Source organism: Leptinotarsa decemlineata, unplaced genomic scaffold, assembly GCF_025532065.1.
Source record: "Leptinotarsa decemlineata unplaced genomic scaffold, Ldec_3_MD MMD2_P_RNA_scaffold_9, whole genome shotgun sequence".
Lineage (NCBI taxonomy): Eukaryota > Metazoa > Arthropoda > Insecta > Coleoptera > Chrysomelidae > Leptinotarsa > Leptinotarsa decemlineata.
This window is the reverse complement of record NW_027412536.1, coordinates 17,962,091-17,988,589: the sequence shown is the minus strand read 5'-3', so window position 1 is coordinate 17,988,589 and position 26,499 is coordinate 17,962,091. Positions and strand designations below refer to the sequence as shown.

General features: G+C 37.5%; 1 protein-coding gene and 2 long non-coding RNA genes across 3 annotated transcripts in view; 2 read left to right on the top strand and 1 right to left on the bottom strand.

Moving 5' to 3' along the window:
- LOC141480569 (uncharacterized) overlaps positions 1-26,499 on the bottom strand; it is a 220,592-nt gene that overhangs the window by 188,625 nt on the left and 5,468 nt on the right. The window lies entirely within an intron of this gene.
- Positions 14,639-15,297, top strand: LOC141480572 (uncharacterized). The gene is made up of 2 exons (XR_012464432.1): positions 14,639-15,070; positions 15,162-15,297. It is a non-coding gene; the product is annotated as an uncharacterized lncRNA (long non-coding RNA).
- Positions 18,563-20,462, top strand: LOC141480575 (uncharacterized). The gene is made up of 2 exons (XR_012464435.1): positions 18,563-19,307; positions 19,606-20,462. It is a non-coding gene; the product is annotated as an uncharacterized lncRNA (long non-coding RNA).

The following is a 26,499-nucleotide window of genomic DNA, read 5'->3' as shown; positions in this document are numbered from 1 at the left end:
TTTGTTTGCGGATTAGTATTGTTTTGAGTCTGTGCGCGACTCAGGCTCGAGGTTGGGACATTTCTTGTTTTATTTGCGTTCGGTGCTTTCGATAATCTCAAATCCTCGTCAATGGTCGACGCATTTTGTAGCAGCTTTTCCAAGTTTACAGGAACTCGTCCTCAAAAAAAGCACCTGGTGTCTGGAGACATTAGCTGAACGATTATATGAAGCACCGTCTCTTCGTTCATTTCTGGGAATAACCGTTTCGCCAGGCCAAGCTTCCTGATGATGAAACATCCGTTTTCGAATTTCTCATCTGTTCTTCCCCATAGAACTTGGCCGTCAATTTGACTATCAGCTCTGGGCTGTCATATTTTTGTTTCAGACGGTTTATTATTATTTGCCAAGTTACTTGGCCTTCCTTGTAAACAGCCGCCCACTTGGCAGCATTTGAAGTCAATTGACTACACAGAATCTCGGCCCATTCATCTCGCGGAACTTGGTCTTTCTTCAGTTCAGCTTCCAGCCGTACGATAAAAAGTTTGGGGTCTTCGTTCTCAAGGCCTTGAAACTTTGGAAGTCTCTGCCTGTCCAAGCGAGTTTCATTTTGTTTGGCCACTTGTCCCTGGCCGATTGCCATTAATAGGACATTTGCCAATTTATTTATTGAGTCTTCAATGACCGTTGATTGTTGGATATTATTTGTGTTTTCCTCTGGTCGCCATAGAGTTTGTGTCGTTAAGCCCGAACCCGAAAAAGGCTTGTTTACGTCTTCAAGAGTTACATTTTTCTTCTGGTTTTCTTCTGTGGGAAACGATTCTGCTTCGCTCGTAATCACGAATGAGTTTCCCATTACATCTTTGAATGTTTCGTCATCCTTTTCCATCGCCATTGCGACGAATGGATTCGTAGAAACATTTGTATTCTCCATTTCAACAAAGGGATTTGTTGCGGAGAATTGCTGTAATTCAGCTTGCGAATCTAAGGCCCTACGTTGTCCAGCGCCATGTAGTCGATTCGGCGCTGAGGAAAATAAGAATTGCTGTCCATTTTTCCTTTTTCTGTCGACGAGGCCCGGCTAGGCGAGTGGATACTTTTTGTCGACGCCGAAATCTCCACACAAGACCAGAGCCGGGAAGTCTCCGTGACTATCGGAGGATCTAAGTACAGACGAGTACTTTTAACTTCGTACGATGAGGATGTCAGTTTTAAGCAAAAGATTATGTTAGTTATTTTTAGGTTCCCTAGGAACAGCTAGTCAACATAAAAATCACGGGGGTACGACCAGCCTCCACGTTGGCCGCTAGGACCGGACTGGAAAGTTCCCTGTGATCCCTGTTCCTAAAAGATACACAATAGCGACTTTACCTGCCTGTGAACCTATTCACGGTGATGAGAAAAGTTTCCGGGAACTCAGGGGCGTTTTAAGCCGTCGATTGTCAGTGCAGTGAGAGTGTTGTCGTGAAAACTCTCGTATACGATACGGGTTGGCGTGCCTCCGGTTGTATTTGCTGAGGGTACAGTAAATACAGCGACGGATGCCTCTTCCTTGGATATCCCTCGTTGACTGAAAGTCTGCGGCCACCTACTGTCTCGAACTCACTGGGGAGAACTGAAAAGTTCTAATTTTATTAGAGCTTGGAGTTCCGAAAGTCTGGAACTGCTACGACGAATTCACTTTATTTAGAACTAAAAAGTTCTACAATTGTAGTAACGAATTCACTTTGTTTAGAACTAGAAAGTTCTGTGTTTGTAGTTTATCTAGAGCTAAGAAGCTCTGGTTAATTGTCACTAATTGTTTGGTCGGTATGGCTTTGAGAAAAGGCGAGTGTTCACTGATCTCAGTGTGTCATAATCGAATTCAATTTTGAAGTGGATTGGTTTATGAATCCACTTCCCAAACACCTGTATTGAATCACCTGTGTCAACGATTATAACACTAAATGCGCCAATACCCAATGTCGCACACCTTCTCACTATTTCACAGCATGTTTATATAATGATAACCCTGCATTAACAAATGCACTTTGGTTTTGTATTGGTAGCTACTTCTTCACATGTAAGATACAACAAGGTATAGCTTATAGAGCTGAAGGCACGAGACGAGGTGAACTGTTCGACTGCACACACACCTTTTAGCTGATTTTTGTCGAAGAAGGACAAATGGGTTCATGGCTGAGGGGATGTTGGCGGTATTAAGTCCTCAGACATCAGTACCGCCCTGCACGGTGTACCCCTACCTGGCTGGGGTGGAATGGATAAAAATCTGTTCGTCCGTTAACGGGGGACATGAGGGCCTCATTCGGTAGTGTCGGGCTGCTATATCGGGAGGTGTCGTCTACAGCAACGCTCTGGCTCTTTCAATGCGTTCGACTATATCGGCGTCTAGTGTACCGTCCGCCGATTGGACGGCAACATTGTCTGCAACATTTTAAACATGAATTGTTCAATATTTGCGCTCAGAAATTTGATTTCCGTGAGACCTATTTCAGTTATTTCATAATTATTTATTTTAAATAATTTATCGAATTTTCAGCGTTCATTGGGTATTGGTGACAATCCTACTAGGTTAGTCTATATACACAGGTATGATCCACCCATCATTATAAGACCTAACAATTAAACAATTATTTTTAAAAAGTCTCGGTATCATTGCAAAACTATTATCTACCTTTGCAACCAAAATTTAGCTCAGTAGCTAAGTATCTCGAAATAATAGAACTTGCAGCTTTTCAAACAGATTTAAAAGGTGTATATGTGTTGAAAATTTTTTGCCAAAAAAATTATCCTATCAAATTTGTCTATTTCTAGTCATGTGTGTCGAAATAACCAATGAAACCATCATTACACTGATAACTACCCATGGATAGTTTTCACGGGTAGTTATCACTTATGTCATGACATTGCTAAGCAACCAACACAATAAAGTTGTTCGACATTTCAGTAATTCAATTTATTTCGAAAATGTCACTTCCTCGCTTTGGTGTTCAAAATGATGCGGCAATTGACAAAATCATTGAAGAAAATACACCAAAAAATACTGTCAATAGTAAAAAATACACTTGGAAAATATTTATGGAGTTTTGTGATGCCAGAAAATATGAATTGGATGGAAATCGTACTCTCGAAGATCTTGCATTAATACTCAAGGATTGGGCGATTAATATGAGAAAAAAGGATAGCACAGAGTTTAAGGAGGCTACTGTTAAAACCGTATGGAATATAACATGCAAATTATTACAAGAAAAGTATTACAAGGAGTATAATATCATGGTAGACCCCTTTAAAAGTGTTGCATTCAAACAAGCGCGGAATGCACGCGACGCAGCACGAAGAAATTTACAAACAGATCCCACTAAACGCAAAACAAGCTCAGTACCATTAACTTCAAATGAAATGAGTAAAATTATAAACTTTTGGGATGAAAATACCCCTATAGGACTCCTACGCAAATTTTATCACATAGCAGCGGTGGAATTGGCTTGGAGAGGTGGTGAAGGTGCTGCTTGCTTAGTTGATTATTTTCATATCGAAAAGGACAACAATGGATCTCCAACTAATAGGATAGAATATAATCCAATTTTCAGTAAAGCCTGCCAAGGGGGTTCAAAGAACTGCGCCTCTAGCAAATGGTTAGTTCAAAATAGTGATAACAATGCTTGTCCTGTCAGATTATTCATTAAATTATTATCAAAACGAGGCACAAATATCAAGACAAATAGACTATTTTTAAGGCCAAATCGTCACTGGAAGACAGGAAGCGATAACTGGTATGACAATATGCCTCTGGGTAGAAATATAATCAACGGATGGACGAAATCTTCTGCTGAAGCAATTGGCTTGGATACGAAACAGAGGAAAATAACCAATCACTCTAATAGAGCAACTGCAGTCAGTCAACTAGCTAAGAGTGGAGTTCAAGAACAGCAATTGTTGAAAATTACTGGGCACAATAATGGAAATTCCATAAAACCTTATTTGAATATTGATCAGGAACATCATAACCAAATAATCAATAGTATGCGTGGAAACACCTATGCAGTAACCGAGGCAAATACAGCAAGATCAACGGAATATCATTATACGAATTGTTCTTTTAATAACTGTGTGTTCAATAAATAATTTTGTTCGAATTGCAAAAAATTTTCTCACCGAATATCCCTCGAACATTGATAAATAACTCATAATTTTATCACAACTTCCTCAACCACGTTATTTTAGGTAACATCCCTCCGCCTTCGGCGTCGGGATGTTACCAAATAACGTGCTTTCGAAAACTGTGATAAAATTATTTCGTTAGTTATCAATGTCCTTGGGATATTATAGCTGAAAACATCCCTATACTGAATAACATCCTACCTACTAATGTAGCGGTACTCAATCTTTTTTCCCCTTGGGCCACATAGTCGCTACTGCTAGACCTTGCGGGCCGCAATAATAAAACTGAACTGAACAAATTAAGTACTTTCAGGTTTTGCGTTATTAGAATTAGAGGTTTTATGTAAAATACAATAAAACGCAACTGTAAAAATAAACCATTTATTGTGTACGCAATTTTTGAGCGTTTTGTAGTTATCCGGTAGTAATTTCCAGAATTCTTCATATTTGTTTACCTCTCCTCCAATCAATTAGTTCATTCGATAACTTTGCAACATCAAATCCCAATGCCGCAAGTTGTGAAGTAGTGACTACTTCTAAGTAACAGGGATTTTCCAATAATAGAAGACATTCCTTTATTTTTCGCAAATTCTTAAATATTTCTTGAAATTCGTTGCTCAAGGAAACTAATTAATTAGAAATAGTAGTATAGTTTTGTAGGGACTTTTTCTAGAACTGCTTAGTATAAAAACATGTAATTTCTTTATTGTCAAGCAGTTATCGAAATCGAAAACTGTAATCGAACACTCGAGTGGTCGAATTCTCGAAATGTGTGTTGGCTGAATTGAATTTCCGTTTCGCCACCTGGGTAGAAATCTAGAGACAGGAGTTCCTTTCTGGTGCGATCTGTGGAACGAGTAACATCGATTCTGTTCACTGAGAGTTAGTTCTTCCAAGCTACGTGGCCCTTCATATTTTTCTTGTTATTTTGTCGCAGTGTTTTGTGTTAAAAATATTATCGTTGTACACGTGTAAACAATAATTTATCTATCACCCCCCCGACAGTTTTCTGGGGACACATCAATTCCATCTTGTTGAGCTTTTATCAATATTGGAAAGTTATGTAGTTTTTTAATATTAATTTTTTCGATGTATATCTACAGCTTATCTTCGAAAGCAAATACTTTACTTGCCAACTGTGAAATAATTTTATGTTCACCTTGTAAACCACGATTGAGTTCACCAAGTTTCTCTGTTATATCGCAAAGAAATGCTAGAAGACACCACCAACTATCTTGCTCAAGTTCACTGTAAACTTTATTTTCTTGTAGAAACAAAATTATTTCGTGCCGTAAAGCGTAAAAACGTTCTAAAACTTTTGTTCTACTCAGCCATCGTACTCCGGTATGTAAAAGTACATCGTCATTCTCACTTCCTAATTGTTCTAAGAAACTCTTGAATTTCCTATGGTTAAGTTCTCGTGCTCTCATAAAATTAACGATCTTAATAACGGTTTTCATCACGTCGTCAACTTTCGGTATGGTGGTACGCGCCGCAAGATTTTCTTGGTGTATGATGCAGTGAAATTGATAAGATATCTGTATCATATTTCCTTTGCAAGAGAGAAATAAACCCAACCTTATTTCCTGTCATAGACGGGCAGCCATCCGTGCATATAGATACCAATCTTTTAATATCAATGTCATTTTTCTCCAAAAAAGTACAAATAGGTAATAATATCAATATGATCACTTCCTCTGGTATGTCCTTTCATTGGCAAAAATTCGAGAAAATCTTCTCGAATCGTATAATCTTCAGTACAGTAACTTACAAACAGAGAACATTGTGATGTTGATGAAACATCAGTGCTCGAATCAAATGATAAACTGAAATAGGTATTTACAATTCTTCAAGCCGTCTATGACATGATCAAAAATATGTTTCGAAATATCTTCAATTCGCCTAACGCAGGTGGAATCTGAGTTTCCTGATTTGTGATATTATCTGTGGTTTGTTGCTAAACTTTTCAAATAATATATTTAAAGCAATTATGAAACACTCGTTCACAATCTTAGCGTCACTAAATAGTTTCATATGTTTTCCTAGTAAATAACAAATTTCGTAGGATGCTCTCGTCACTGTTACATCTTGTGACATTGAAACTGACATAATATTTTGCTGCTGCTGTAACGACTTTTTCAAGACGCATAGCTTTTCTTTTCGCAATGCAGAGCCGACTGGAAAACTATCGCCTAAACATCTTGTGTTTTGTATTATGTCTCATAACATTATATTATTTTAATATCACACTTTCTCGACAAATCGAACAAGTACTTGAACTTTGTTTAGGTACAACAAAATATTCTCCCTCCCAATTGTCTTGAAATAATCTATTTTCGTCAGAAATTTTACGTTTTGATTTTGAGGATACGCCAGCCATTGTAATGGTTACGAATGGACAACCTAAGTGTGACGTCAAGAGTGGGTGGAGCTAAGCGAACTTTTCCAAACAATGGACAACCTAAGTGTGACGTCAAGAGTGGGTGGAGCTAAGCGAACTTTTCCAAACAATGGACAACCTAAGTGTGACGTCAAAAGTGGGTGGAGCTAAGCGAACTTTTCCAAACAATTGAAAAATACATTGAAGTCGTCATAAGAACTTCTTTCAGCGAATGTTTAACAATTGTGGGGTACAAATAGGCCTTTTCAGTTATAATTTCACATTTGCCGGTGCATTTTCCCAGATAGCACAGGACGTGTTAAAGACGTCCATTACATGTCCATTTATCGTCTGAGTGTCCAGGACCAAGTCTGGACGTTTTAAGTATGTCCAGTTTAGTAAATCATCGCGACGTCCAGAAATATATGTCCGTAGAACGTCTATTCTAGGTACTTTATTATATTTTCATTGGATTCACGTTCGCATTTTATCATTTCATGAGAAAAATTAAAAAATCAGGATATATTATAATGAAATGTTTATTACACAAAAAACGTCTCATTCAGCAAGACGTTTCATCAATAAGCAGTAGAACATTTGAAGGTAATGCCAACTGTATGTGAAGTTATCCAACATATAGGTATCCAGGTCATATAGGTCATATCAAAGAACAATTTCAAACATTGATGTCTCAAGAATGGAGTTTTAGGAATTATATTATGTGATTTTCAATTTCCAAATTGATACATAAAACACGAAGTCATGCGTAACATGTGCGCACGCGCAAGACTGATTTCAAATTGTGGAGTTTTGGACTTAAGTTAATAACTTATTGGGGTAGGTTGTATAATGCAATTTTACGAACTACTGAACTGTGTTGGTTCAGTTGCCAAGGAACTAGGAATTAGGGTTGGCCAATAATTAACGCATTTCTAACTCAATTTGCATGCGACCGTTTAAAATGACAATTTTAAACTTCCCGCCATCAGAGTCACCAACCACAGAACGCGTCTTGTTGCATTTTACTTTCGGCTGTACGGAAGTCTGGTCGATTTTAATTATTACATTCTTCACCTTTGGTTGCATCGCTTTTTTGATATTTCAATTTATTCAATATCGACATTTTCTGAAATTAATGACAAACAAAGGTAAGTAATGCAGTTCAGATCACTGAACTGTCCCTTAATCAATGACTAAAACCGACTGATCTAAAACTATTAGTTCAGTTTTAGATATATAGCGAATGTTTGCGAGGAATAATAATATAGCGTAGCATAGTCTACATGGTCTAATAGTTGTGAACAAATGATTCCGTACCTGTGGTTCTGTGTTGTGTGTGACGCGTGACTGTCATTGCCATTCATGTTACTCATACTCGACTGCTTTAGTGATTGTGGTCGACTTATTAACGTTTGCACTTTATCTTACTGAATACTAAAAAGCTAAAAGGTTAGTGAATTCATAATGTCTAGGTCAAACTTAAACAAACATTATATACGTGCTAAACGGCATTCGCAATCTGTTCCCTATACACTCATCCCTCCGTCTGCAGCTTTATCATAAGAACAAACAGCCGAATGTGCTGAAGCCACTATTTTTTCTGTACGAAGAAGTGAAGGAAAATGCAGCTCGTATCATAAGTGAGTTTACTCGTATATTATTTAGACACCGCCTACATTAGATATCTATAATAATTTAATACAGATTGGATTTTCATATTGATTATCTGCCATTCATTTTGAATAAGAAATTTGAATTATTTTCAGGTTCAGCTGAGAAGGCAAACATGGCCAAATCACGACAGAAAACGGAACTGTCGATTCAGGCATGGCTACAGTCCAAAGGGTAAGGGAGCCAGGCTCGAATCTGTTTGAAATCAAGACGACGTGCAGGAGGCATGGCTAAAAAGGGCGAAGGAAAGGAAGGACGTGAAATCTACAGAAAAGCTCTAATATAATCATTTATTTTATGTTATTATTTTCAATGGATGTTTCAAATGAAAGATTTTGAAATGTTCAATATTTTATTAATTTTCTCGAGGCAATCTGACCTAATAAATAAAAAATAAATAATTTTTAACCTACAGAAACGCATGACAGAAACAAATAGAACATTCCGTGAATATCGTTTTGAGCTTCTGATTATGTCCAAGAAAATTTTCTCGAATGGACGTCCTAAAGACATCCTGTAAATGTCCATTTGAAGACCTGTTATGTCCTATTATGGACGTCCTAAAGACATCCTGATTATTAACAATGGACGTTACAAAGACGCCCATAAGATGTCCACGTCCGTAAAATGGACGTTTTGGGAATGTCCTGAATGTCCAAGCGGGACGTTTTAAAAACGTCCATAAGACGTATTTGTGCTATCTGGGTTCTACCTACTTATATCAAACAGCGACCCGTAAGTAATTATTACTCGGTTATATTAACTTCTGAAGTATTTGTTAGGTTATGTATTGAATGTTTCTATCATTATTAAGTTTCCATTTTACGTTTAAGAATGTATAAAAAAATATTCAAGTCATTTGTGTTGAAACAGCATTTTATATGTTATTTTCCTTTTGTTTCAGACTTCTGAATTGCAGTAAACATGGTTATGTGTTTCGTTCCTGGTTATAAACACTTCAGTGAACAAAATATTTGTAAATTTTTTGGGTTTCCCGCACACCCAGCTGAGAGAAAAAAGTGGATTAATCTCACTTAATACATAGATGAATCATTTTATCGTCAAATTAATTTGCAGGAGACAAGATCGAGAGCCATCAAAGCATTCGTTACTTCGCAGTTGTCACTTTGTTAACATGGATAAAAAAAAATAGACCAATTTTATTTGAATTCAATGTGAAGAGAAAATTCGACTTTGAATCTCCAGGAAAACTATTCTTGGATTCAATTACTTTTGTGGAGTCCAGAAGAAAAAACTACCCGTTTAACTCCGGTTCTCTCAGTTCAATGGAACTGAGAGAACCGGAGAGAATTTTCAATATAAAAAAGTATTACAGGGTGGTTTGGTACAAAACTCAAAACAGATTTCTTAACACTTTCGAAACAACTTTGTTTTCAGTAAACGAACCGTCAAGGCAAGAGAGGTTGAAGCTAATATTAGTTCAGAAGCAGCAGGGCCATCAAAAATATCTGAAATGGAGACTCCGAGCACATCCAGAAGTGAAGTTAGACTTTCTAGCATAGAAGATATACCTTCTTGTTCTAGAAGTGTAAACAGAGCGTCAAGTGCATCTGTGGAGGCAGAATCGCTGAAACAAGTTGCTAGGGTGTATTTTCCGAATGATAATTTTAAAATACTAGCAGTAGAGGGATGCAATGAAACACCACTAACAAGTTACCCAGCTAGGTCAGTGGTCGTAGGTTCTATTAATGATAAAAAAAATGGTTGTTCTTTCTCGCGCCACCTAATTTTGGCCAAAAAAAAGGAAACTGCCTTGATAACTAAGGAACCCCCTACTGCATTATATCAGTAAAATTTCAATTATAAATAATCTCAAATATGTCTTTATACAAATATCTGGAAAAAAGATTCAGCTTCAGCACTGGGGAAATATCGGATGGTAAAGAAATATTCAACATTAGTTTAAACAAACATGTATATTTGTATGGAAAAGCACAATACTAAAGGTACAGAATACCCCGACAGAATCTTAAATTAATTGTGGTTGAACTCCCACAATATGGGCTGAAAAACTATTAGTATCAGAACTACTGATGCAAAGCAAATAATATTGACAGTTGTGAATGTAGGGGATGCTGATTTGTGACGTCACTTCAGAGTACCCAAATAATGATAATAATCTTACTGAATAATAATCAACATATAAATGAATATCCCAGAAATATTTGAAGAAATATCTAAAGAAATATCTTAGCTCTTTGAACACCCTCCTTCCGGGGTATTAGGGTTGCTACGATGGCTGCAGTCAGCTCCGAAAGAGTCTAGGACGGTCTTCAGTCTGTTGTAATGGCTGAGAGCTGCTCTCGCCTAAGAGACTAACACACCGGTGGTGTCTTATACGGAATAGTTGACCATATAGAGGCACAAGAGTGGAAGAATCCAATGAAGAGAACTGATGAGGAAAACGAAACCCAAGCTGGCGGTTCTACGGGCCTTCACAGTCGATGGCTCAGCCGGAGTCAGTCAAACACCCTAAAGAGTGAACATATAAAAATATACGCGGTAGAACAAATATGGTTCATATGTGCATTTACAAACCTCTCAGTTGAGGGTGTTTCCACTAACAGATGGTAATTGATTTGGTCCCAGTGTAGAAAGAATCCAACAACAACCTGGTTTCAACGGAAGTGGGCGGTGGAGATGGTCCAAACATATGAATAATCAGGCCTTAAAATAAATACGATTCATGTAGGTACACCTCCATCTGATAGAACATAACCTCTTACCGGTGCTTTATAAATCCGGCGAATTGCCGAAGGGATTTCTGCGTCTCGACAAAAATATAGGTTTCAGACAATCACTAAACAACGCCAGAAATCGCCGAGTCCGAAAATCTCGAAATCCCAGAATGGATGCAAAAATTTCTGCAAGATAATTCGGATCACGCACCACCTTATTCATCAAACTCCACAATCAAGAGGGAAGACAATTGACAAAATAGTCATTTCAGAACAGATCGGTGACAGTGATGTCAGGTTGATTAAAATACCAGAGGTGACACTCTACTTCCGCGTTCAGCGAAATAGTCGGCCTTGAATAAAGGTAGTTCCGAACGGAATACCTACGGTATTTCTATGGCCAAAATCCACCACATCTCAGCAAGAAAATAGCCAGAGCTTCGAATATGAATCGCACAGGGATAAAGATCTCAACTATAAACAACGCTCAGTGGCGTACCCGATATATTTTCCTTTTAATATTGACATGGAGCTAGTGCCAAATTCACCCGTAACAAAGTGATTCTTCAACTATCTGAAAAACTCAATAATTTAACAACACATTTCAGCTATGAACACATCAAAAAAGTTATTGTCAAAGATAGATCAAATGCTTCTAACTCTGATGAAATTACGATTGAATATACCTAATAAAGATTAATAATAATACTTTTATTGCAAAACGATCATCACAGGACATAGCAAACGTCAGGTACAGGTTTAAAAAAGCTAGTTAAAATGTATTTACAATGTCTATAAATCGGGGAGGATAAAAATATTTAAATATTGAGGTACAGTACAAATCTTAAAATGTTAAGACAGTATTCTAATACAAAGACAAGAATTTATTTAGGTATACAGCTGAATTTAAAAATCTGAGAAACACAATTGAAAGAGTATTTTAAACTAATACACGTTAGTACATCCAACAATTAAAAGAATAATAGCGATTCTGCTTCAAGTAACTCAAGACAGAACTCCTTAACCTCTTCAGGCCTTTGATATCTTTCAGTACTTGAAGTACTGAGGTGTATACTTTGATTGCTTGGTAGTGTGTGCCTTTTTCATAATAAGTTGATTTATGGTAAGGGACAGATAGCTTATTTCGATGTCTAGTGTGGAGGTTCATATTAGTAGAATATTGATCAGCATTTGTAGGAAACAGATGGGGATATTCCTTTACAAAGTTGACAAGGCCCAGGAAATACACTGAAGGCACTGTCAAGATGTCTAGTTCAGAAAAGTATGTCCTACATGAAGTATTACGACTCAATCCTAGTATACATCTCATAATTTTCATTTGTGTTATGAATATTTTTGTGACCCCCAAATATAATACCATAGGAAATAATTGACTGAACATGAGCATAGTAATATGTTCGCAAACGGCTGACTGATATTTGGTCCCGTAGATATCGTATAACTCCACAGATGGAGTTCAGCCTACTATTCAAGATGTTTATGTGTGAATCCCAGCTGAGGGTTGGATCTAGTGTAACGCCCTGGAATTTTATATGATTTGATATTGGAATCGATTTGCAGTTAAGTTTCACAAGTGGGGATTCTTCAAAGTTATTTCTTTTACTGAATGTTATTAGTCCTGTTTTCTCAACATTCAACTTAAGCGTGTTTCCTTCACACCACATGCTCATGCTTTGTGCGACAGTTGAAGCTTTTGTTGAGGGCTCCATCATATTATTTCCTATAACAACAACCGATGTGTCATCATCAAACTGATATATACTACCAAGTTTCAATGCATGAGACATATCATTCACATATAATAAGAAGAGTAGGGGTCCAAGAATTGACCCTTGGGGCACCCGTTGCATGATATTAGCTTTTCTAGACAGGTATTCGTCCTGTTCATCCATGATAGCAACAACTTGCGAACGATCTGATAGATAAGACTCAATGAGCTTATGACTTACACCCCTAATACCGTAACCTTTTAGTTTGTTCAAAAGTTTATGGTTTACTGTGTCAAAAGCTTTTAAGAGATCAAAGTACAAGCCTACCAAAGAGTGTCTCCTATCCACACTTTCAGTGATATGTTTAATTGAATTGAAAATTGCTAGTTCAGTAGACATACCTTTCCTGAAACCAAATTGTTGAGCATTTAAAATATTCTTTTGGTCCATAAATAGTAGCAGTCTCATATATGTTACACGTTCAAAGATCTTAGAAGGTGATGGAAGAAGTGATATTGGCCTATAATCATTTATCTCATCTCTACAACCTTTTTTGAAAACGGGCACAACTTTGTCAGTTTTTAGGTCATCAGCAGAAACCCCTGATGACAAGCTCTCATTGATAATATTTACTAAAGGGTCACATTAATATTCTGCAATTTGTTTGAGAATAACAGGTGGTATCCCATCTATACCACATGAATATTTAGGCTGCATTTCATTTATAATGTTAAAGATTTCTATTCGGCTAATTGGCTTAAGGAACATTGTGTTGTTTGCATGAGACACAGTTTCATGAACATTTTGTATATTTACGCATTGAGTGTAAAAATTATTGAAATGTATTTAGCTATTCGATTCAATTCATGAAGTCTTTTTCAATCAACTGATATGAACAATACCATCCAGAAAAAAAATTAAGCCTGTCTTCCTGCAGCATTTTTCAACTTCAGAAACTGTAGAATCATTCTGGATTGTACTGAAATATATTTCGCTATTCCTTCAAGTATGGAAAGTCAAAGACTGACATACAGTACATACAAGCAAAGAGATACGTGGAAATTGTTAGTGGGTATTGCACCAAATGGTGCAATTAATTACTTTTGTTAGTAAGGCATATCCAGGATCAATATCTGATTAAAAAAATTGTAGAGCACTGTGAAATTTTGAAGCAAATGCACTGTGGAGACCTTATATTAGCTGATAGGGGGTTTTTGATTGAAGATTTACTTCCAGATGCTGTTTCTTTAAGTACACCGCAGTTTACAGAGGCACAAGTATACAAGACACAAAGAATAGCGAAAGAAAGAATCCATGTAGAAAGAGCTATTCGAAGGATAAAATGTTTTAGTATTTTGGAAAAACTTCTTCAATATTACATATCTCAAATATCAATAATTTTTCAGTTATGTGCAGCTCTTACAAATTTGCAATATCCACTCATGAAAGAAATCGAAGAGTATTATTGTTGATAAAATTTCATAAAACTAGCTGTATGTTTGTTGTATATTTTGATGTTTCTTACTCTATTTGGATATATTTAGTATGTCATTAAAATTTTTGTAATAATAAAAAAAATTCAACATTTCTCTGTAATATACTTATTGCATTGTATAACGAGCACGGAATAATACTTATTTCTCCCAGGTGTGTAAATTTATGAGTGAAAAATGAACCTTCCATTCTCGTTGTATACTATACATTCTCTTAAACTTCAGCACTCCTCACGAATAATGGGTTCCAGATACAATATTCATAACATCACATTTTTAGTTGTTATTTCGATAATGAATTTTCTTAATTTAATATTGGATGTGAATATATATCTTTGCAATATTTGAATCTGTGGAAATTCAAATAATAATTTGAAATTATTCCATTTGGAAAAAGTATCATATCCACATAGATACTTTTGATTCCTTTGGTCAATAATTATATGATTTTTACTGATTGAATTCTTTGAATTTTATTCACTATTTACAGTAGTGGGCGTAAAACAATAAATATTACAACTGATCGATATGGTTTCCATTATTTTGAGCTTGTGCCCAACAGTAACTATATTCAATACTATTACAGAAATATTGGTGAAGGTACATTCTGAATATTTATTACATATATCAAATGGGGGAGAGGTGGCATGAAAGGGACAAGTGTTGAAAGGGACAGTTGCTTAAACTTTTAATCTACTAACAAAATAAACTTTTGCTACTAACCGATAGATGTCTCTGGTGGCACACAATTTTACCACGAAACCTCGTGGTGCCAGTGAATACTGTTCACAAGTTGATATCTGTTGTGCGTTTGGAGCTGTCAGATTATTAAAAAGCTGTATTCAGTCATTAATGTTAATTCATAGTTATTTGAGCATTACAATTAGTGAAAGTGCGTTGAGTTAAAGTAGATACCTTGTGGATTATTGTATTATATGCTATTTGGCTGAATGCTTGGTGAGTTTTTCATAAATTTCTCATCTTTGTTCCGTTGTGTCTTTATTTATATTGTTTTTCTGCTTACTGAAGTAGCTTTATTCAATTACAGAGTCCAAATATTGTGTAATATGGATGCTAAACCCAAAAAGAGGATAAGAAAATCCAAAGAAACTATACAGGAGGCTATAGACATGGTGTTAGATGGTAGAATGTCTATTAGATCAGCAGCATCTGAATGTGATATAGCTAAATCAATGCTAGCTCGACTAGTGGCACAGGCAAAAGCGTGTACTCCTGAAAATAAATTTGTTTATGAGCCACAGATTGGAAACAGAAGAGTATAAAGAAGAGATAAGCTTAAGCCAATATTTAAAAATGTCCTCAAAAATGGCACATGGTCTCACTTATTCACAAACTCGAGAACTTGTGTACCAATACGCTGAGAAACTGAATAAGGAAATGCCAAAAAATTGGAGATCTGACAAAAAAGCAGGAGTAGATTGGATGAAACTGTTTATGAAGAGACTCCCGAGCTGTCTCCGCGCCGCCCGGAGAAACAAGCTTGTTGCGGGCTACTGCTTTTAATCCAACAACAGTGAAGACATTTTTCGAAAACTTGGAAAAAGTGTTGAAAAAGTACTCATTTACAGGAGAGAAAATTTATAATGCCGACGAAACAGGCTTAACCACTGTTACTGAGCTTCCTTCCATCATCGCTGAACGTGGAGCCAAGCAAGTCGGTCAGGTTACCTCTGCTGAACGGGGACAGCTTGTAACAATGTTGGCATTTGTTTCGGCTTCAGGTAACCAAATTCCTCAGGTATTCATATTTCCTAGGGTTCGCCCTAAGGACTTTATGCTGGAAGATTGCCCTACCGGAAGCCTAGGCTTATGTCACAAAAGTGCATGGATTACTTCTAACTTTTATTTGGCATTAAAACATTTTGTGGAAAAAGTACGTCCATCTAAAGAAAGCCCGGTGTTACTACTAATTGACAATCACGAGAGTCACATTAATATTGATGTCATATATCATGCCCGTGAAAATGGCGTCATAATATTAACATTTCCGCCACACTGCAGTCATAGGCTGCAGCCCTTAGACATCTCGGTATTCGGGCCATTCAAAAATTATTTTAAAGTTGCCCAAAATGATTGGACGGTATCGAATCCGGGTAAAACCATATCAATCTATCATTTACCAAAATTATCCAATTCTGCTTTTATCAGTGCTTTTACACCCAAGAATATTTGCTCCGGATTTTCAAAGACTGGTATTTATCCGTTTTATTAAAATTATTTGCGGAACAAGATTTCCTATACGCATCTGTAACAGACCACGAAGATCCAAATAAACAAGTTGAACCAGAAGGGCCCAATCTAGAAGGTGTACCCTCTGCTGAACCGCGTCCGTCCTGCTCCACTGACCCATCTATAATTATATCACCTGCTTTTGTAAAACCATTTCCAAAGGCACCTCCGAGACAACTCAATCGAAGAGGAAGAAAAAGAGAAACTAGTCGCATAATCACTGCCACATCAGAGAAAAATAAAATAGAGGAACCCTGTGCATTAAAAAAAATTAAACTAAACAAGATCAACACGAATGATAAAAAAAAGCAATAAAAAGGAAAGTGTTGCAAAGTAGTAGCAGTGAAAGTAGCAACGAAGAGGATGTTGTCTATGCCGAAAGTGACAATTCTTTGGATTGGGAGGTTGAGGAAGAAACGAAGTTCGCCGAAAATGATTCTTTCAACGTGGATGATTTTATCGTCGTTAAATTTGCGAAAAAGAAAATAATCAGACATTTTATTGGGCAAATAAATGAAGTCATCTAAGATGGCGAAGTCAGTGTTGAGTTTTTAAAAAAAGTTAATGACAGTTCCTACCACTTTGTTTTTCCTAAGATTGATGACGTGGCTGGTGTCAAAAAAGGGGATATAGTACTCAAACTACCTCCACCTCTTGATAATGCCGGGACTGCAAGAGTGAAAGCTTTTTTTTCATTCAATTTTGATTTATCACACCTATTTTAAATGTTTTTGTATGTGTCCCTTTCAGCCCCAAATGTACCCCTTTCAATCCAGTGAGATGTGTTGAAAGGGACAAATACAGTGGTTCATATTTTTCTAATTTTTTTAATAACAACTAATTTTTTATGTTTTTTATACTCAAAATCCTTCTCCAAATGTTGTACCAATTATAATATCAGGTTCAATAAATGTAAAATTTATTTATATTGCTTATATACATATTTACCCTAAAAATGTCCCTTTCATGCCACCTCTCCCCTACACTTTATCTTAACATGATTATCTGTGTATAATTTCATATACCGAGTCACTGGTCAAGTTTCAGCTGATGTAAGAATATGTGTAAGTTTTGGCAGGTACTGTTTTATATAAAAATCTTCTAGCAGCTTAAGTTTTCTGACCTCAGTAGATCATATTCAATAACAACTGCTGTGACTTCTTTCAATGACCATATACACAAGTAACATTTGGATCGATTCGATATCTGAAACAATACATGTTAACCCACATAAAGCCAAAACTTGAAAAAAAAGTGATTTCATATTTTGCCACTGTCCTTTTGAAAGCCATCGTGAAGTAGGCGCCTGTAGCACAATTTCCAGTTGTTTATATTTGTGGCGACTGTCGTTCATTTGCCGCCGTTGGTGTTTTGTCAAGGGGTGATACTAGAAGTTGGTGCCGATATGTCAAATAATATGAAATTTTCAGCTATAATATCCCAAGGACATTGATAACTAACGAAATAATTTTATCACAGTTTTCGAAAGCACGTTATTTGGTAACATCCCGACGCCGAAGGCGGAGGGATGTTATCTAAAATAACGTGCTTGAGGAAGTTGTGATAAAATTATGAGTTATTTATCAATGTTCGAGGGATATTCGGTGAGAAAATTTTTTGCAATTCGAACAAAATTATTTATTGAACACACAGTTATTAAAAGAACAATTCGTATAATGATATTCCGTTGATCTTGCTGTATTTGCCTCGGTTACTGCATAGGTGTTTCCACGCATACTATTGATTATTTGGTTATGATGTTCCTGATCAATATTCAAATAAGGTTTTATGGAATAGGTGACATTTTCGAAATAAATTGAATTACTGAAATGTCAAACAACTTTATTGTGTTGGTTGCTTAGCAATGTCATGACATAAGTGATAACTACCCGTGAAAACTATCCATGGGTAGTTATCAGTGTAATGATGGTTTCATTGGTTATTTCGACACACATGACTAGAAATAGACAAATTTGATAGGATAATTTTTTTGGCAAAAAATTTTCCAGGTAAGTTATAGCTTTAAATACTTTAATAAAATGAAAACTTATAAAATTCAATGAACAAACAACGAGTATCTCTTCAACAACAATTATCATCGTGATGTAAGTTATGGGTTCTTAGTTAGATTAAAGTTTGACTGTGTGTTCTTTCGAAAGGACAGTGGCAAAATGCACTGCTAAAATTGGGTGTTTTCAAAACATGATTCCTTTTATAATAGCCCATGAAAATAAAAGAGCCTTTGACTCTCAACGAATTTTTGGAAGAGGCTGAGAACTTGGATATTGATGATGATCTAATACCTAATGAAACAATCATTTTTCCACCTGAAAACAATGACATAACAGATGAAGACAGTGGGGATGAATGTAATGTGGACATAAGTAACCTACCAGGAGGACAGCTTAGAGCTGACGCTGAGGTAAATTTTGACAATATTGACTCGGATAGCATATCAGATAGTGATGACGATCTTCCATTGTCCCGTTTTGTGAAGAGAAAGAAAATGTTCAACCCAATGAAAGAAAAAAATAAATTTGTGTGGACCAAAAATGAAATCACCTCTGATTTACCTGCTTGGGATGCTGTTTGTGGACCAAAACAACAACATTCGCCTGTAGACAGGTTTTCTTTATTTTTTGATGATGAAGTGATGAACTTGCTAGTCACTTACACTAATTTGAATATGTTCCGTAAATCAACTTGGTTACTTTGGTTGGTTATTTCGTGTCCCGTAAATGTCATATTCCTGAAAAAATAGTGAATTTTTCCTGAAGTTTGGTTGATTATCTGTCACCGAAACGACCGATGTTTAGAGATCGGTGAGTCCGGTGAGTTGATTGTCACTTGTCATTTTTTTATTTTTTGTGGCTGTTTGCTCTGTGAAAGTTTGAATTTAACCCTATTTTATAGTTATTTTTCTGAATGCACAATGGAAATTAATGTAAGTTTTATTTTTCATTACATTTGTACGGGAGTGTTTCGGATATCTATAGTATTCAGAAACAAGTAGAGGGGTTTATGTATTCATATTTTTTCAAAGCAGTTAACATCAGACGATATTGTTTCATTATTTCCCGATTCAGTATCATCAAATAAGGGAACATATGCGAGATAATTACTGGAACCTTTGATGTAGATATTTGAATCTTGAAACAGAAATTAACTCGTTTTTTTGTTTTCGGGTGTCATTGAATCAGCGTTGTAATAAAATAGGTTTCAATTTTTATTATTGTTTTCAGGAAGATCAGATTCTGTTTTGTGGCCACTGCAATGTCGGAATTGGAAAATTGCCAGAAATCATTGCCAATGATATGATTGCAAATCATCCTTGTTTATCAAACTCAGAAAATGTCAACATTGACTTTTCAACAAAAAAATATATATTCTGATGCCATACCCGAGACCCCTCCAGATCCAAAAAATAATTTTGAATTGCCACACCGTTCTAAGAATTCAGTAGCTATGACCAGTTCTAATAGTGTTACTGAAAAATCAATAAATGTTTTCGAGGGACGGACGGACAATATGGTTAAATTACTAGTCGCTACATATAGTAACCATAAAAGCAAATTTGATGATCCAAAATTTACCAAAAAAAAGGTTTGGAATTTAATAAGCCAGGATTTGATGGAAAAAGGAGTCATTAAAAGTGGTATCAAATGTGATGAAAAGTGGCGTAACCTGAAAAAAACATATGACAAAGTAAAGTTACATTTGAACACTTCAGGAGGGAATAAGATTGTATGGAAATTTTTTGAGGATTTCCAAAATATTTATTTTAAGGATCCTTATTTCAAACCAGTGGCGGTGGCAAGTACTAGTGGAATCAAGAGGAAGACAGGAGAAAATACTGAAGCGAGGAACCTATCACCAGGAGAGAGTAAAAGGCCAAAGAAATCAATATCTTCTCTAGAAATAGAAAATAGAAGACAAAAACGACACGATGAAAAGATGAGTTTGAAAAGAGAAATGTTCGAGTGGCTAAAAGAAAATCACCCGAAAAAAGACTAATTCTTATTTGTTTTCAAGTTATTTATTCCAAATGTGGATTCCAAAGAATACTTTTTTGTTTTAAATATTTTTTGTTGATTTTGAATATTTTTTATTCACTATATTTATAATGGTTTTTTATTTATGAGAAATATAGTTTTTTATGTGAATAAGACTACCATTTTCGAAATGCCTTTATTCTAAATCAATAGCCATTGTGGAAGAGATCTGAGATCATTCACTGAGTTCTTGACAAATCCTATTTCTTTTGACTCTTCCCATTAGTTGCCTTGCTCTTTCTATTTGCTGAGGTATGTGGACATCCTCTTCCTCTTCATGATTTTCAATGTCATTAATAATCATATCTTGCACATCATTTTGTATAATACATATATTGTGCAGAACATATCATGCAATAATATATGTAGGCCTCCACTGAGAGGAACGCACATCCAATAATTCACCAAGACATCTGAATCTTTTTTTTAATAAGCCAAAGGCCCTTTCTATTGTACATCTTGCTCTAGATGATAGAAAATTATATTGTTTTTGGCTATTTGTTAGATGGCCATTGTCCTTATAACTCCAAACTCCAAATTTCACTTCTCCTTAAGACGCTAGCATCATGGTGTGCCCCGACTTCCCCTGCATAGCAGTGGGTGAACTTCAGGGTATTATCGCAGACTGCCTGCAACATTTAATGTTGAAATGATACTTTATTATCGCAGGACACGATTCCTGGAATACAACTTATTACCTGCAATATAATACTGGGATAAGATTTTCGGTTCACATATGAATTCCCATGGTTTTTGGGTTTCGGTATTTTTATGTGTGTCCCATCTATGGCACCAATTGTGTTGGGGAATCCCATTCGTTGAAATCCGTTTTTTACTTACTCAAGATAATCATTCGTAGGCCATAATATAATAGAGCTTCTGCAACTCGCCTTACAGTCCTCAAAGCGGTGGCTTTGCCAACGTTGAATCGTCCACAGATGGATCTATGAGGAAAGTATTCAGTAGATGTTTTTATTTATGTAATTAAATTAATAAGTACCTAAAGGAATCTGGTGTTCCGAAATACCATCAAGCTAAGCAGAGTTGAACTCTTGGGGTAATAGTATGTCGACCTTTATCTATAATATTTGTCGATATTCTGTCAATTATCAATGACAAAATGTGATTAAAAGTGACCCTGTCCATTCTGAAGTTTTCTCGAAATTCTACGTCTGTGTAAAAATCCACTACTTCCTCCATAAAATTTCGGACTCTAGGTCGGGGCACTGTAAAACATTACCATTGTGATATTCTTCAAATTCAAATGAATTTAATAATACTCAAAACATTACCCATGATACCTCGAGCTCGCAACCCATCTTCCTCTTCGCTACTTGAACTATCACTCTCGGTGAGTAATTCGTTCCAAAAAAACATTGCTATATCCATTAAAATAAAAATTGAGGTAACCCAAGAATCTTGTATACAAATCAAGTCAACGCGCCAAAGCAAATCAAAGTGACAGTTGATAGAATAAAATTGTCCCGTAAAAAACGTTCGTTGGTGCTAACCATAAACTGAAAAGTAGTTACCAGTCCGGTGAGTCTGGGCGATTAACGGAACATACGCTTTGTACGCCAGTGATCAAAATCGTGTTGCTGATGTAACAACTGATGAAATGCGTTGTTTTATTGGGCTATTATTACTTAGTGATTACAATTGCTGATACAAACAATAGGTTGATCTGTAATGCGATGATCAGAAACAGATTTCGCCACCTGATGCAAAATCTACATTGTGGTGACAGAACAAATCTTGCTGCTGGCGACAGGTTTGTGAAACATTGCCCCCTGATTAGTTTATTGAATGAGAAATTTATGGATATGACTCCACCAGCCGAGCATCATAGTTTAGACGAGTCGATGCCCAGTGAACACATACCTCTCAGTTACGTATCTGTTGTGTATCAGCGAAGGAACAACGTTATGTTACTGAATGATGTTTATGTCATATCGCAGAGCAAAACATGGTTATGTAATATATATATATATATATATATATATATATATATATATATATATATATATATATATATATATATATATATATATATATATAATATATATATATATATATATATATGCAGCCGATTGACGGAAAAAACAAATTTTTAACAAAATACGAGAGTTTAATATCTTATAAATATTTCACAAATTCATTTTCTACACGCGATAAAAAATCATATTTTCACATAGAATATTTTTATTCTGTGATTTGACATCTACGCCACGGCCAGGATGTCAGTGCTGTAGTCTTTGTTTTATGGTTTTGTAGTTGAACAGTTTTGTTGTTTTTTTGCATTGTATGATAAGTATAATATTTTATTCAAATAGTGTTGTTTTTTGTTGTAAGAAGAAAAGGTGAGAGAGTAACTTTCATTCATTCCTATTTTTGTTGTTAAAAATCGTGGGTTTCCGACAGCTGACTATCTTCATAACCTAACATACTTCACCAAATTTATTTATTTCGTTTGAATTCACATTTCCAAACTGGTTGCATTGCATTTCTTCGTAACAGTAATAACAATTCAACATGAATTCTTCTAAAAGGAACTTCAATGATTTGTTCATTCGTCAAAAAAGACGTATTATTGATAAAGATATATTGAAACTTTGTACTGACAGTAATGATGAGTTCCCAAGTTATGCTAACTCCAATAAGAAACGGTTTGTAGACAACTCGGCGTGGAATGAATTTGGAATTCGCGATCCATTTTTGTTCCAAAAGTCGACGTTTGTGCCCGGCTAGGCAAATGGGTACGTCAGTCGACGCCGAGTCTCCCAAAAGAACAGAGCCGAGAGTCTCCTTGACTCTCGAAAGATCTTAGTCCAGCCGAGTACCTCTTCGGTACGGACTGCACACACGTATACAAGTAGATTAGTTTGATTTATTTTAAAGCAAGAATTCGAGTTATTATTATTTCCCTAAAAGTAACTACAGCTAAACAAAAACCGCGGGGGTTCGATAAGCCTCCACGTTGGCCGCTAGGACCGGACTTGAAGTTTCCCTACCGATCCCTGAACCTAGTAGAAACCAACTCGCGAAGTTACCTGCCTAACTCCTACCCCGGTGGTGAAATTAGTTCCCGGGAACTCAAGGGCGTTTAAAGCCTCTGCTTGCCCGTGCAATGAGAGTTCCCACGTGAAAACTCTCTCGGACAAACCAGTTGGGCGAACTCTTGACTGTATTGGCTGTGGGTACAGCAAATACGGCGACAAGAGCCTCTTCCTTGCTTCCCTCGTTGAACTAGTAGTTGGCTGCCTCCCTGAACTGCCACAAATTAACTTTAAAAAAGTTCAATATTAAATGTTTTACCAGATTTGGATTATAATTGTCCTTCACTGTGTCCTGTCACTGTGCACTACGAATTCTTTGAGTAGAACTAAAAGTTATTTCGGTTGGTTTAGCTTTGAGAAAAGCTGTTGGTTTGAGTTCACTATTGCAGTGAATCACAACGAATTCATATTGGGAAGTGGGTTGTTTTTGAAAGCCACTTCCCAGCCACCTGTAGCGAATCTCCGTTGACAACTCTATTACACTGCTAACTGCACACCAATACCCAAACTGCACAAGGATTTGTTTTATACTGGATTTGGTTTAAATATAATCGCCTTCAAAAACGTATCCGAAGAACTGCATTCAATTCTAGTTATGCGAAGAAATACTATTGTTTAAATGGATTTAACTAAGGTGAGAATTATTACTAACAGCTTGAGACAACTGAGAACGCTAATACTCGAGTCGGACTTGTATGAGCGAAGTCAAAACGAGAAGTGAGTCCTTGCGATTCTGCAGTTTCTTAAATATAAAAAAATGCACTAGAGATTCTCGTTCTCGGTTGGCTTGCGCTTGCTCCGCCTACCCGCTCTTGCGTTCAAGGAACGGAATGATGCAATTTCTGATTCTGAACGCCGAGTATATCGGCGTTCAGTCTACCGTCCGGCGTTCGAACTTTGTCCTCCAAAACGGTTTGGGTTTGGAGGACAGGTGGGGTGCTCGTAGTCCAGCCGGGTGCGCTGGACGTCACCTTCCCATACTCCAAGTACCTCGGCGTTGGCGGAGGCGTGCATAGCTACACCGACCCCGCCGGTTACCTTGGTTACCGCTTCTTCTCGCCGAGACGGCCGGCAGGCCTCCCAGACCTGAGTCCCAGGGATTTCGGGACTCAGCTCCTGTCTGAGCTCGACGGGAGGTTGTTTCGATGCTTCGACTGGCTCGTTGAATGCCTCGATTTGTTTGAGCAACCTCGCCCGCCATGAAGGCATCCCCAAGGCCCAGCTGCCTTCAGGATGCCCCCCTGGCATTCCACCTCCCCCTAGCACTTCCGCTAGGGCCTCAGTTGCACCTTTACGAGAGATGTAAGGTGCTCCTGTGCACCGAACATCTCCCTCCCAGGCACCGCTAAGGGTTTGGACCTGGGGGCGTCGCGACGCCTGGCGTCGGACGACCTGTCCTGCTCCTCCGCTTCTGCGTTTTACGCCCGCCGGCGACCCGTCGAAGACGCATCCCACGTCGGAGTACCCATCCTCCAAGTACTCGTCCCTGAAGATGTCCTCTTCACTTCCGAAACCCTCCTGATTTCGGGAAGCCTTTCCGCGTTTAACGCCCGCCGGCGACTCCTCTTCATTCCCGAAATACGCCGTATTTCGGAAAACGTTTCTGCGTTTAACGCCCGCCGGCGATCCAGATTTGAGTCCTCTTGACCAAATCTCAGCTCCATTTCTGCGTTTAACGCCCGTCGGCGATTCCTCCCTGATGAGTTCCTCGTTGAACTCGAAACGTTCCTCGTCTCGAGTGTGTCGGCTGCTCCTGCATGAACTCTTGTCTGAGGTTGACAATGGCCTTGTAAGTTCGAAGTTCGTGAGTGGTACAGGATGGCTGTACACCCTGTACATGTTCACTTTAGATGTCTCTACATAAGTAGCGAGCACCTCTCGTTGTCTGAAATTATTGAAATTTTCAGACAGAATTGTCCTTTCTGGAGGGATTCCATTCTCCATCTTTTTCATCTCTGATCTTAGTGTATCAGGTTTTCTTGCTGCTTTCATCATTGCGCGGAGCCCTAACTGGGGCGCGCTTTGAGTCTGCGAAGTTTTTCCCTTATTGGGACGCTTCTCGAGTAACATCTCCTGATGTTCTCTAGCAAAAGTTTCGTTGTCCATCCTCCTCGTGTTGGAGGTATTTAATGCCCTAAAACGATTTGAAACAATTTGACTGCACGATAATTTATCGCGATTTGAGGACTGAGTCCTTTGAGAAGTTTCGTTCTCTCTATCTAAACGACTTGCAACGAAGCCGAAAGTGCCACGGTTTTGTCGCTCTGCGACCACGGAAGAGGTACTAGTGTCCTCATTGGCAGATGTGTTTCGGATAGCATGAGACATCCTCAGACTAGATGTCTCAGCTGGAGTTCGTGGAATACTGCGTCCCTCGAACACAGATTCCATGGGGATTTCTCGTTGCTCTGTAGAAGTCGCACAAGGGCGACTAAAATTGTCTGATTCAGGAATACTTTGGTCGAAGGGTTTGACCACGCGATTTTGCACCGTCGTATCCCTTGCAAGTTGCGCTCGCGCGTGTTGTGCCCTAGTCTGCACTTCGTGTTTCAAAAATCCCTAAAATGACTCTGACTTGGAGATAGGCAGAGGGGAGGATTCACGGAAAGCTAAGACTTCAAGTTCACTCTTGGTTCGCGAAAACTAATTTTCCTAGCCAAGGCCTACTGAGTGAACTGAGCTAATAATAAGGATCACGGAGCCTAACGGTTGAACCGCACCCTAGGATGAGGGCCGTCCGCAGGAAGTTTGGAAAAAGGTTTCGAAGTCCTGGAAAGTCCCAACGGTAACGTTGAGTCGACAGCCCAGAGGCTAGTCTAATGATGGTTTGACTCCCCCGAGTTTAATCTCTAAACACCTCGATCGTTTAACACCGCTAGGTGATCGGGTGGAATGAGACCGGGCAACTTTAGTGGAGACCTACTCTTCCTTTGTAGGATTTTGGACAGCTTCCCCTGGCGTGCCGTAAAGGAACCGCAACTCTGAAACGAAAAAAAGTTCGGCCAGCAATCCGTCCAGATCTGAGTCC